At 42.9% G+C, this 14,383-nt stretch overlaps 1 long non-coding RNA gene across 2 annotated transcripts in view; it reads right to left on the bottom strand.

Annotated features, from left to right (window-relative positions):
* Positions 1–14,383, bottom strand: part of LOC120316815 — a 48,431-nt gene that overhangs the window by 28,195 nt on the left and 5,853 nt on the right. For both annotated transcript variants that reach the window (XR_005559063.1, XR_005559064.1), the window contains exon 4: positions 13,433–13,527. This is a non-coding gene — a long non-coding RNA (uncharacterized LOC120316815). The remainder of the gene's footprint in view (positions 1–13,432; positions 13,528–14,383) is intronic.

Raw genomic sequence — 14,383 nt, 5'->3', positions numbered from 1 at the left:
ATGTAATATATAATATCACAGGGTTTTATCAACAAGCTTGAAGATCTGCATGAATGACTTGTCTGCTGATTATATGCCTTTCTTGTATTGTTCTGTGTTGTTATAAGCCAATGATGGCGAACCTTTTAGAAACTGAGTGCCCACAAACTGGCCCCGCCCCAGCTCCATCCCCTGCCCCGCCCCCATCCCATCTGCCCGCGGGGCCACTCACCACCTCCAGAACCCGCCGATCACCCAGGCAGCCCAGCAGCGCCATGGCGGCCACGCCCTTTACCCGCGCCCCGTAGCATCAACTGTGCGCAATGGGGCGTGAGGGCAGAGTCTTGTCTACGCTGCCTGGCTGCCATGTCCTTGGCTGTGCTGCTCCGCATGGGACACGCTTGGGGGCGACTCTCCTCCAGGGGGGCTGCTGGTGAGGAGGGGGTCGTGAGGGGAGGCAAGGCTGAGGCAACGGCACGTGTGCCCACAGAGAGGGCTCCGAGTGCCGCCTCTGGCACCCATGCCATAGGTTCGCCACCACTATTGTAGGGGGTTTTAACTGATGTCAGCCACCTAGAGTCATGAATCTGGGATGAGTGGCCATGTATATGGAAAAAGAAATAAACAAAATATTTTTTGACATATTAAACATCAGCTTCCATATTTTTTCAAAGATAAGGTCTCTTTCAGAATGCGCACATATAAAGTGTGGGAAATCAGCCCCCCCCCCAGAGAAGGAAATATTAAAGAGGCAGAAAAGCATGCCCAGTTTTCTTAATAGCCTCAAGTCTCCCTCCCCCAAGCAGAAACCAGCTCTGTAGAAATGCAGATGTAAATAGTCCAGGAAGGTTGGAGGCCCCCAGCTAGAAGATTAAGAGGACAAAGACACCTAAAATCTACATACCCCACCCAAACTCTAAGACAGGACATAATAGGATTAACCCACAGATGCCAAAGGGACACAGGTCAGAATACATGACACAGGAAATACAAAGCCTCAAACGGGAACAGGAAAAAAACTCCAAACAAAAGACTCCAGAAGGTATAAAAACCCACTCCCTACATGTGCTCGCTCTCTTTTCTTCCAGAGCCATCTTCCTGTCTGGCTCTCCTCTTCAATAAACTGCAACCTTCTTCCTAAAGCAGTCGCCATGTTGTTTATTCCCGGCTTGGACTGAACCATGATGAAGACTTTTCCTTCAACAAAAGGTAGTCCTCAACTTATGATCACAATAGCAATTTCCATTGCTAAGCAATATTAAGTGAGTTGCGCCCCGTTTTACAACCTTTTTTGCCACGGTTGTTAAGAGAATCATGTGGTCGTAAAATGAATCTGACTTCCCCCATTGACTTTGCTCCTCAGAAGTTGGTTGGGAAGTTACAAATGGTGACTCACCTGACTCCGGGAACAGTACAACAAATACATGCCAGTTGCCAAATGCTCGAATTTTGATCTTGTGCTCACCATGGGGCTGCATCAGTCTTGAGTTGAGGGTGAAGGTCCGTTCTCCGAGCTTGTGGGTTGTTTTCCAAACATTTTGTTATCAGGCTAGGTAACATCTTCAGCAACGTTTAGGGCAGAGGTCTCCAACCTTTCTTAGTTGGTGGACCGGAGGGAAAGGGAGGGGGAGCATTTTATGCATGCGAGCGTGCATACACACAAATGGGGCTGTAAGTATGTGCAATGCAAATGGGGCGGTGCTAGCACCTGCGTGACACTTGCTAGCACTGCCGTTTTTGCCACAGGGCGCTAGGGCCCTCCCAGTTTTGCTGCGTGCTGCCGTATTTTTGCCGCACACTGGCAGCGGCAGCGGTATTAATGTGAGTGGGGATGAGTATGCGTACACATGTGTGTGCACTGGTCAACCTGTCCCGCCACCCTGTGGCCAGGAGGCCACAGCCCAGTAGTTGGCCATGGCCCACAAGTTGGGGACCCCTGGTTTAGGGGATGTATGTGTCAGGCTCTTCTATTTTAAGGGCTTCAGGTGTAGGTGTGTCAGAGTCTTGTAATGAGTCATCAGAGAGAGGTGTCAACACTGCTAACATCAAATGTCCTTGCTTTGACAATATATGAAATTGCAGCCATTTCCCCCTTTACTTGTGTGTTACTTTTAGAGTTAGAATTAGACGATGCTGGGGGGGGGGATAAGAAAGAATGTGTATGGGAATTAGTTAGACATAACAACCTCACAGTAGAGAGTTTTTTCAAGGCTGATTGAAATAAGAGGTGATAAGGAATGGGGGTTGGAGAACTGGAGGGAAGGTCGGCATTTCAAACTAATTGGAGAATGTGATTTATGACTGTTAATTAGAGGAGGGAATTGTGCTTTGATATTATGTGTTTAGGGGAGGAGAATTCAGATTTTGGCTCCGACCATGTACGTGCCGATGCCATGCAACTTGAGTAAAGATTCTTTAAGGTACACAATGCCTCAAAGTTCTTTGAAGAGTTTCATCTATTGGAACCATGACAAGACGCTTGTGATGGGTCTTGTGATGGGGAGATTACTTAAGGTCAGGGTCGTTGGAGGGTGTGAATTATCAGTGGGCCAGGGGTGACTCATCAGACACCTACACCTGAAGCCCTTATAAGCAGAAGAACATCGACACTGACGTCCCCCAAACTCCGTTGAAGATGTTACCTAGTCTGGTAACAAAACATTCAGGAACCAACCCACAAGCTCGGAGAAGGAACCTTCACCATACCTGAGCTACAGATATTTGCCACTATTTTAAACAGTCTTAAGTGTGAACAACACTTATAAGTTACCTTTAACATTGCCATTCTTACTTCTTAACGGTCATCAAACTCATGCTTGTAAGTCGAAGAGTGCCTGTAAAACCATAGAGTTACTTCCTTTTTACAAATCTAACGATCCAGCCTCTCATCTCTCTTTACAGCAGGGGTATCAAACTCAATTTCATTGAGGACCGCATCAGCATTGCGGTTGCCCTCAGGGGCTGGGTGGGTGTGGCCAGAGTGGGTGCAGCCTACTGGGTGGGCGTGGATGGAGTGGGTGTGGCCTACTGGGTGGGCATGGCCAGCTCTACATCATTCGCATCAAGGGTGCCTGTGGGGGCCTGGGCAGGAGTGGGACAGATCTGAGGGTCTCTGGCAGAAGGGGGTGGGACCAGGACAAGTGCCAAGGCACGGTCCACTGGAGGAGCCTCACTGTTCCTCTCAGGCCATGCGGAGGGGGGGGCTGGATGGTGGTGCGGGCTGCCCGGAGCCCTGGGCAGCAGAGGTCAAATGCCCAGCCTGGCCCTTGAGCACTCATGGCACCAAGCCCAGCCCCACTTCCTCAAGTCTGCTGCTCAAGGTTCTCCTGGTTCCTCGCTGTTTGTGGAGTTAAGACTGAATGCGTTTCAGCATAGAGGGCCATCACAAAATTGTACATTGGCTCCCGGACGGCCTGGGGCAGGGCCAAGGCAGAGGGGGCCGTTCCCTCACTGTTTCCAGGATGGCTTCGCGGGCCACATGAAACCACTTCACGGCCGCATCCGGCCCCCGGGCCTTGTGTTTGACATGTCTGTTTTACAGCATTTAGGAAGGAGCCACATTCTTTCGGATGGGCCATTTGTTTTATATGATCACCCATGTACCATTTGTTTTTCCAATGACAACTTTGTAAAGCCATTTGCGTTATCTAGGTAGTTCATACAGTCTTTTGTTCACGTCTTTCCATTAATTTCCAATTGGACGCTTCAAGCTAGTCCCCATACAAGGGGTGTTGCTAGGACAAGTAGCCCTTGATTTACAAGCCTAATTGAACCTGCAATTACAGTCAAAAGTCACGCCGGTTATTAAGTGGGCCATCATGTGACCGATCCCATTTTGCAGTAGCTCTTAAGCGAATCACCACGTTTGTTAAGCAAACCTATTGTCCACAAGGGTCTTAAATTCTGGTTTTTGGCAAAAAAAGTCATAAATTGTAGTCATATCAAATGCCATAAATGTGAGCCAGTTGCCAAGCACCCAAAATGTGTAATGTGATCATTGGGATGTGTGCGGCCATTAGAACTTCAAATCCAGGTCATAAGTCCTTGACTTACAACAGTTTAGTAGCTTTCTTTAGTTTGTGCTTCTAACTAAGTATAGTATAAGTAAATCAATATAAACTGACAGCATCATAAAACAATATAATAGTCTATATAAGGTAATACTGTATCATAATTAAGATAGACAATTCCCAATACAGGTACTTTAATATAAATCTATGCAAGGGGGCGAGGTCCTGTGAAAAATGCATTTTAAGGGTTTTTTTTTTTAAAACCCAGAAACTGGATTACAAATGTAATTCATGGAAGAATTGACTCCAGATAGGTTAGGAGCTACATGCAATGAAAAGCTAATTGACTTTGTGAGCTGAATGCACAGGAATGTTTCTTAAGCCCATGTCAAGAATTCAAAAAACTTGATATTCCTATGTGCAGGGCCTGAAAGGTAAGAACCAGCAATTTAAAATGATACCATTCCTGAACAGTCACCCTGGATCCAGGCTTAAGAGAGAAGCCATAGAAAAACCAAAATGGAGTAGCATTAAATAATCAGCAATGATTAAAATCACTCACAAAATTCCTTGTTTGATCGATTTCATGCAATTATGTATATGTTATTTTTTTTCCCCTGGAAGAATCTGGCTCCATTTGGTCCTGAACATGAACTCCTATTGGCTAATTGAAGCAATGAATGAACTGGCTGAGGTTTGGAAGCAAAGATTTATAAAGCTAGGTATGGTTCTTTCCATCAAGCAGCTCATGCTGTCTCTTAATTTTTAAAATCCTCTTTAAAAATGGTGAAGCATTTAGGAAATACTCCATGGGATTAAATGTGTGAGTTTTAATGTTTATTCTTATTTTGAGAGAGGATAAAATATGGGCTGGTGCATTTGTGAGCAACCCAATTAAAAATTCTTTCTTGTTATACAAAGTCTGGCTTCATACTGTCATTATTTTCAATTTGCTGAATATTTAATCTCCACGATTTTCAGTAGCTTAATAATGCAATCTCAGTTGAAATTGTACCAGACCCGTAACAGATTTCTCAGGTCAACCCAGATTAAAATATCCTTCAGTAAGGAAAGCTTGTATTAATCCATTTAAAATGTATTAATGTCAAACACCATCCAGGTCTTGGATCCTTAGATGTCTCCTTCCTATTGATTAGTACCAAGCCAATGTATTTTATTTCTAACTGTATTTGTTTTTAAAATCTATTGAGTAATACTGATGGTATTATTCTTACGATTTATCATTAAAAAGCCATTTTGCAAACCTAAAGTGAGGTGAGTGATTTATTAGGACCTTAAAAAGTCCAGGACTATTATTCCAGGACCAATACATTATATATTCTGAAGTAAGTATGGGTGATTCTATCAAAGATTTTTGGCTTGTATCAGTTTTTAGTTTTGCAAATCTGTCAAGTTTGGTTTCTTGAACTTGATGAGTAAGTTAAAACAATATTAAGACACTAATTAAAATGTGGGTGGGAAAAGGAAAACAAAGCAAGGCCAAGCCAGGTACTGTACTCTTAACTTTCACACAGAGAAGGCCTGGCTGGAGCGACAGGTCTTCCAAAGATTCTCAGAAGATGCTTTTGTAGACCACATTTCAGAGTGGTTCACCACAGAAAGTATCTGCTTGCAGATTAAATGCCACTCCTTCAGATGGTTGTAGGGATTGTCCAAGTTCAAAATAAAGGATGTTCCCTACCACATATCCTGGTATTAAGTATCGGATTGAACCTGGTTCAGTAGGCAATTGGCAACCAGCTTAGTTCCTTCAGCAGAAGGGTGACCAGCAGAAGGATTTTTGTTTTTTTGTTGTTCGTCCATCGATTTCGATGAAGACCTTGACATCTTGTGGGTTATGGGCCATCAACGATGTGTCCGTAGGTGGCTAATAAGACCGATGTTAGCACGGAATTAGCAGAAGGATTAAACCGGCATCAAATGCAGTTTCTGGATCAAGTGCAAAAGGTGGGAATATTACTAAAATGGTGTGAATACAACAGTAGCTTGACCTAACTTGCACAGGAAAGGGAATCATTAATATAGCTTGCAAAAGCTAATAATAGCCCTCCTAGTGACGTGGATCACTTAGAACCTCCTTTGACCGGGATGATTCTAGTTGTACCCCCACTTTATTTATATGTTATTTCTAGATAAAGTAATCTCATTTAGAACTCTCCAATTCCCAGATCCAGGAGCTGTATCTTGTCAAAAAAAGCTCATACGGTATAGTCAGAGGTGGCTCATTCACTATGGAGAAGCCTGAAGAACATCATTGGTTACAGCAGACTTCTCTCCTTTACCAAAGAGAACCATCAACTGGCAGATAACTTGAATGTGTTCTACTGTAAGTTCGAGGGGAAATCACCATCATCTACTGCAGGGGTTCTCAACCTTGGCAACTTTAAGACTTGTGGACTTCAACTCCCAGAATTCCTCAGCCAGCTGGCTGAGGAATTCTGGGAGTTGAAGTCCACAAGTCTTAAAATTGCCAAGGTTGAGAACTCCTGATCTACTGCTACCTAATCCACCTTAGATAGAAAAAGATCTTCTATTTTATAGGCAAAAGATTGGAAAAGCACCGGGTGTCAATGGAGTCCTCCTTCTTGCTTGAAAGCCTGTGCTGAACAACTGGCACCCATCTTCACTCAGATTTTTAATAAATCACTGGAGATGCTTATGTCCCTTCTTGCTTTAAATGTTACCATCATCATCCCGGTTCCTAAGAAATCCTCCATCAGGAAGCTGAACGACGACAAACCAGTTGCTCGGACATCCGTAGTCATGAAGACCTTTGAGAGGTTAGTGTTGGTCCACCTGAACGTCATCACAGATCGGCTGTTAGACCCCTTACAGTTTGCCTGCCAAGCAAATTGTTTGGCAGATGCTGCTGCAAATATGTCATTACGCTACATTCTGCAACATCTTGAGATCTCACGGGGCCCATGTATGGATCCTTTTTGTGGACTTCAGCTCAGCCTTCAATACCACCATTCCAGAAATTCGGTATGTTTGTACAGCTCACTGTACCTACCCATACTCGTAGACGGATAATCAGTTTTTTGACAGATAGGAACAACAGGTGAGCCTAGGGAAAATTGCCACCAGTACCCGGGCAATGAGCACATGTCAAGTACAGACTCCAATGTGAACACTGCAGAAAGAACAATGGCAACCAAACTGCCTCCCATAGAAAACTTGTATTTTGCATGGGTCAAAAGGAGGGCTGAGAAGGTATCTGTAGACCCTTCACATCCTGGATATAATTTGTTTCAACTCCTCCCCTCAGGATGGTGCTACAGAGCATTACATGCCGAAACAACTAGACACAGAGACAGTTTTTTCCCTTGGGCCATCACTCTGCTGAACACCTAATTCACACAGAGTTGTCTAATGTCAATGTTTATTTATCATGTAGTATGGCAGTCCTTTGGGGAATGGGACAACTTGCCATAGCCAACTTGCCGTAGCCAACTTGCCATGGCCAACTCACCATGGCCAGCTCGCCACAGCCAACTCACTGCAGCCAACTCATCACAGCCAACTCATTACAGCCAACTCACCATGGCCAACTCGCCATGGCCAACTCACCATGGCTAATTCACCACGGCCAACTCATTACAGCCAACTCACCATGGCCAGTTCGCCACAGCCAACTCACCATAGCCAACTCACCACGGCCAACTCATTACGGCCAATTCACCATGGCCAACTCACCATGGCCAGCTTGCCAAAACCAACTCACCACAGCCAACTCATTATGGCCAACTCACCACAGCCAACTCATTATAGCCAACTCGCCATGGCCAACTCACCACAGCCAACTTACCATGGTCAACTCGCCACGGTCAACTCACCACGGCCAATTCACCACGGCCAACTCACCATGGCTAACTCGCTGCAGCCAACTCATTATGACAACTCGCCACCGGACAACTTGCTGAGGGACAATTTCACAATTCTATTTAATTATTTAAAATAAATAAAAATTATTTCAATTTTTGTCATTCGCATTTCATTCTGTCCCTCCTTTGGCATCCTTTCTTTAATGATTCTATTCCACCATTTCTTCAAAATTGGTGTAACTCTTGTTCCAGAGCGAGTTGGCCTGCAGTGAGTTGGCCGTGGCAAGTTGGCTGTGGCAAATTGTCATAGACCCAGTGTGTGAACCCCACTGTTGGCAGGCATTTTAGGAGAACTTCAACTGCAGACTTTCAACAGGGCTTGGTCTAGTGGCCATCCAATAAAGATTAGTGACCTCTATTCTACAAAATGACCTCTGCAAGCATAAACCTGGGTTACGCATTCAGATTTCCCCTTTGAGACCAATGGTTTATGATATCACTTTGCTAATTGGATTTTCCTATGCACAAAACACCTCTAATTAATTATATGTTGCTCTTCTTTTGACAGCGTCTTGATATTTGTAAAAGCTTCCAGTGCTTTTACGTTCATGTAAATAATTCAGGCTGCAAGACCATGTGACGGAAAGTGCCTGTTCACCTATTTAATTTATAATTACATTCAAATGCGAGGCCTGTTTTTTTTTTTAAAAAACTCTTTTTAACACGCTGAATTAACACACTCTTGCATATTCATTACTGAAGTTTATGGAGCTTGTGCCAAGGCAGCACAAATTCTCAGATCTTTAGTGAGAAAAAAATCATGAACTTAACTAAGAAGAGAGCAGGCCATAAAACTAGCCAACCTAAGAATGTCTTAAAATGTGGTTAAGATTGCCTAAGTTTACATTCCAGATGCCATGCGTGTTCACACTATACTCTCTGCAGAAATGACCCTGCATTCCAACCTTTGTTGTTTGGAATTTGCAGGTCCTCCAGAAAGAGAATTCTTTTAAGTGTTACTTCTATTTTTGGACGTGGTCTGTTCTTTATATAGTAAATTAGTGCTTCCCCCCCCCCCCAAGTTGTAGGCGACTATATGACTCATGTTGTTATCTAAAACAATTATATTGCTCTCTATGTAATCAGGGCAAGATAAAGCTAAGGACGAATATGTGGAGCAGAAGTATTTTGATGTAATGCCTTCTCCTTAAGTACACATTGTTAAATGGATGCTTAGGTGTGGATTGCAGTTTCTTAGGCTTGACCATGAAAGAGAGGGCCATGGATTTGCATTGCATAAAAAATAGTTACCTGAACACAGATTCAGTGAGAATAAAGGCCATGACTGGGTGTATTTTTTTCCCCTGGTGGCTTCTTTTAATTGCTATAGATTTGGTTCCTTTCAGAGCGTTGTTGGTTCAGGCCTGCCAGCTCTTATAGGCAGGAAGTCAGTGTGAATAGATTGCACCATGTTTACATTTATGCCTTTATGTTTTTAATAGTTGGCAATTTTCTTAAGGCAGCTTGCATCCTTTTCGAATCCTGTCATTACAAAAAAATTAAATCACGACTAGCATAAGACGTTTAATAATCACTGGCTCCCATCTCAATGTTAAGCTTTTGTGAGACGTCAATGAGAATAATGTGAGATTTCAGTCGTTTAAAAATCACATTTAAAAAGTATATTTAGAGTTTAGCACCACAGAAGCATAAATAGTCAACATTAAAATGCCACGTAAATGTAAATTTGCCTCAAGGTGAAGACACACTTATGTAGGCACCAAGTGAACTATTTTGAGATGTGCAAGAATTAGAGAAGCACTGAAAAAAAAACCCACTAATTGCACTTGTGCATAAGCCAGGCATCTGGAGCAAAGTTTTCAAACAGATGAAGTTCAAGGTATCCCAAAGATGCAATTGGACTTTCTTGTTTTTTCTTTGAAGATTTTTCACTTCTCATCCATGAAGTTTCTTCAGCTCTGATTGGATGGTGGGCAATGGAAAGATTTATACTCCTTGCAGACAGCTAGTCATTTGCATTCTTTTAGCGAGTCATTAATGCTACCTAGAGCAGTGGTTCTCAACCTGTGGGTCGGGACCCCATTTGGGGTCGAACAACCATTTCACCGGGGTCGCCAAACAAGGCTGTCCGCCATTTTTTCCCCTTTTCTTTGGCCACGCCCCTGGCACCCGGTGATGTATAAGTGGTTGGGGGTCACCACAACATGGGGAAGTGTATTATGGGTTCGCGGCATTAGAAAGGTTGAGAACCACTGACCTAGAGGCTTATCTGTGTCTTCAGGGTCACCCAAGTAGTGCAAATGTATGTGGAGACTTCTTGGAACTATTGAAAGGACTGTGTTGTAGACTGCAGATAGGTGATATTGTATCCCTCCCCCTCTGTTGAGAGAGGGCTGTACAATTTTGAGATAGATTATCTCTTTGATGGCCTCTTTCAAACTGCTGAAGCGAAACGCCTTCAAAGAAAGAAACAAAAAAAGTCCAGTTGCCTCATAAAAAAGCATCTTTGGGATAACTATCACCTTTTGTTGTTAATTGCGAAGTCGTGTCCCACCCATCGCGACCCCATGGACCACGTTCCTCCAGGCCTTCCTGTCCTCTACCATCTTCTGGAGTCCATTTAAGCTCACGCCTACTGCTTCAGTAACTCCATCCAGCCACTTCATTCTCTGTCGCCCCCTTCTTCTATTGCCTCAATCTTTCCCAGCATCAGGCTCTTCTCCAGTGAGTCCTTCCTTCTCATTAGGTGGCCAAAGTACTTGAATTTCAACTTCAGGATCTGACCTTCTAAAGAGCAGTCAGGGTTGATCTCCTCTAGGACTGACCGGTTTGATTGCCTTGCAGTCCAGGGGACTCGCAGGAGTCTTTTCCAGCACCATAGTTCAAAGGCCTCAATTCTTTGTCGCTCAGCCTTTCTTATGGTCCAACTTTCACAGCCATACATTGCAACTGGGAAAACCATGGCCTGGACTATACGCACTTTTGTTGGCAGGGTGATGTCTCTGCTTTTTAGAATGCTGTCTAGATTTGCCATAGCTTTCCTCCCCAGGAGCAAGCGTCTTTTAATTTCTTGGCTGCAGTCCCCATCTGAGGTGATCTTGGAGCCCAGAAAAATAAAATCTGTCACTACCCCCATTTCTTCCCCATCTCTTTGCCAGGAATTGAGTGGGCTGGATGCCATGATTTTGGTTTTCTTAATGTTGAGTTTCAAGCCAACTTTTGCACTCTCCTTCTTCACCCACATCTATGACCTAGATGACTGAGAATCTCCATAGACACGAAATTCATGGGTTTCTTCAGATACTGTGGTGGATCAGCACTTGTTTGATTAAAATGGCTGAGTTGTCTCAGCGTTCTCTAAGAGAGGAGCTTTAGGTCTAGTGCTCTATTCAATGAGGACACAATTCATGAAGTCTCCAATGCCCTTATTAAGGTTGTAAAGTCTGGTCAAGTGCACAAAGAAAACACTTGGCCGGGTTTTCTTGGCCAAGTCCCCGAGCACATGGTTAAACAATCTTGCAGTTACAGTTCAAACAGAAGGAAATACAGAAAAAAAACTGCATTGAGTCTCACAAGCATCTAATTAGTTATGTTCTTTCCTGTGCTACTGAGAAATCAAGAACTTTCCTATTTACTTGGCCACTAATTGAAGTTATTGTATAAAGATCAAGGATAAACCCGTATAAAAGATTGTAGTAATCTATACAAGAAGTTATAGTAGGAGTGGTACTAGAGTAGAACGTCACTTGATAAAAATTTGCTGGCTATATTGGGGCCTCTAATGGTCAATTCAATCTAAAAGAGCTCCCAAGATTTAAACATATCATTAATGAGAACACAACTCTTCCGTTATGGGTTGAGCACCCAACTCAATCAGATACACAATAGACTGGCTACCTTAAACTTCACATAAGGACTGAATCAACAAATATGACTCCCACACCCATATATTCTACCACACCCTCCCATTCTTCAACCTTGTAAGTACAGAGTACCAGGGATAACTACAAGGTATAGTAAAAAAAAAAACAAGTAAGATGGCAGCCACCCTGCCATCTAAAAAGATAGTGCACCCTATCTTTTTAGGTGCACTACAATCTTTATTTTTAATCCATGGATACCCCTGAATGTAAATTTAAGCATTTTAAACCTCATTTTATGGTATCTCTACATTTGCTAGATTTATCATTACTGGACATAAACATAAGAAAGTGCACCAATGAATGTGCAACTGTGTTAAGTAAACAAGTTAGAAAAAAACCAAAACAGAATAGGGCATTACATTTGGATGTAATGCCCCACTGAATGGCTAAATAAGATGCCTAAGAGTATGCTAATTATTTTCTGTGATGGAAGCACAGAAACAAAAACAAAACAGGGCATTACATTTGGACGTAATGTAAATTACTGAGGATGCTCTTAGTACTGTATTATGTATTTATTTATCAAATTTCTACACTGCCCATCTCATCTAAGTGAGTTTGGGCAGTTTACAATAAAACTGTCCAGAATAATGTCTTCAGGCCTTGAATCTGAATGGTGGGTTGCAGGAACCAGACGAGAGCAATACTGGAGGGAAAGTGTGAGAGGCATGTTCAGAAAGAACTGGGGCAGGAGTTGGGGAATGGAATTTAGACCCCATGGAAATCCATACGAATATTTTATTTTACAGAATATGATCTGTAACCCTTCCTTTACCACTAGAACAAAGAAAAACTCTTTTGCTTTGGAACCAACCCTTTTTTAATGATCAGATAGCCTGGAGCTTCCATTCACAAGAGCCAAGTGCAAATACTGCATATGTGCAAATCCTTCTCTTGTAAACAGTGTGTTTTGAAGAGCACAGCAACAGATGGCTTCTGCACATATTCATAGAGAAAAATAGCAGGGCAACTGACATTATACTTCTCCAGCCTCAAAGAGAAGTATAATGTATAAAGAGATGATTAATTGTTTAGTCTCTTTCTCTCTCTCTCCCCTCCCTCTCCAATGTTCTTAAATTTGGTGAAACTCAGCCTAAATTCTCATACACTTTTCAACTTTCTATCTGATGGCCTTCTTGAACCAGGGACATCTATGGGGTGTGTCAAAAAAAGTCCACAATAAAAACTCTGTCCCTTTTTACATGGGTTTTGACCACCATCTTGATTTTTTTTTTTTAAAGCTCTGTGGACACTCCTGACCAGAAGACTCACAGGATGGGAGGTGGATGAGGTAAAAGGCACAAATGATGAAAGCAGCATTCATCTGTCAGCTGAATCCTTACAGACAAAAGGAGTTGAATTTGTGTCATAGCAGCCCAAAGGTGCTTTCCTTATGTTTGATGGAAACCTTTGTAGCTATCTTTGATCTAAACCAGGGTTTCCCAATCTTGACAATTTTAAGTACAACTCCCAGAATTCTTGAAGTTGAAGTCCACGCATGTTAAAGTTGCCAAAAGCAAACAAAAGTTTAAGCAAACAAAAAAACTGGGGGTGCTTTACTGATTTTGAATTGATCTGGTTTTTCCAAATCAAGTCAATTTCCAGGATCGTGACAGAATTTCAACACTTCGATTCCTGGTGTGATTTCACTGACCTTGTATGACCATGTCTTGCTGTGCTTTCTCCTTCTGCTCCGAAACCACGTTGATGGATGCTTTCTGCGTGTGACAGTGCTGAAAATTCCAGCAACTTGTAGTATGGAAGGAAAAAAAACTGCCATTTAAAGTGATTTCCAGAGTGGAATAGCAGGAACTATCCTAAGTAAATATTGTACTTCAGAGCAATTAAACAAGGATGGATGCTCACTGTCCTGGTTCCTCTTAGCCCTGTTCTGGCCTGGCAATTAATTCGGGCCAATGAGGAGGGCTGTTTTCCGGAATACAGTATCAGTTATTACTTTATGATTTATTAGACTGACATCCACATTTTTCTTCAGGAATTCCAGATGGCATCCATGATGGTCCTTCCTCATCCCCCCCCCCCCAAAAAAAAACAACAGTCCTCTCAGGAGGGCTTAGCTGAGAGACCCAACATAATCAAATGACCTTCCATGGCTGAGGATGGACTTGAACTGAATCCCCACAATTTTAGTCCAACCCTTTAAAAACATGAAAGGGTGGCAAAATGATTGTTATTTAGTTTATTACTAGTATACTTTTAAGCCTGAGAGGAGTAGGAGTAGGAGTAGGAGTAGGAGGAGGAGGAGGAGGAGGAGGAGGAGGAGGAGAAGAAGAAGAAGAAGAAGAAGAAGAAGAAGAAGAAGAAGAAGAAGAAGAAGAAGAAGAAGAAGAAGAAGTAGCAGTAGTAGTAGTTGGAAGGGACCTTGGAGGTCATCTAGTCCAACACCCTGCTCGGGCAGGAAACCCTACACCATTTTGGACAAATGGCTGTCCAGTCTCTTCTTAAAAACTTCCAGAGTTGGAGCATTCACAGCTTCTGGAGGCAGGTTGTTCCACTGGTTAATTGTTCTCACTGTCAGAAAGATATTGTGGCATGTTCTGCTTCAGGTGTTAAAATAATAACATAACTTTGACTCTGTGATTTG

Source organism: Crotalus tigris, unplaced genomic scaffold, assembly GCF_016545835.1.
Source record: "Crotalus tigris isolate CLP2741 ecotype Arizona unplaced genomic scaffold, ASM1654583v1 scf7180000019483.1746242, whole genome shotgun sequence".
Classification (NCBI taxonomy): Eukaryota; Metazoa; Chordata; class Lepidosauria; order Squamata; family Viperidae; genus Crotalus; species Crotalus tigris.
This window is presented reverse-complemented; position numbering and strand designations above follow the sequence as displayed.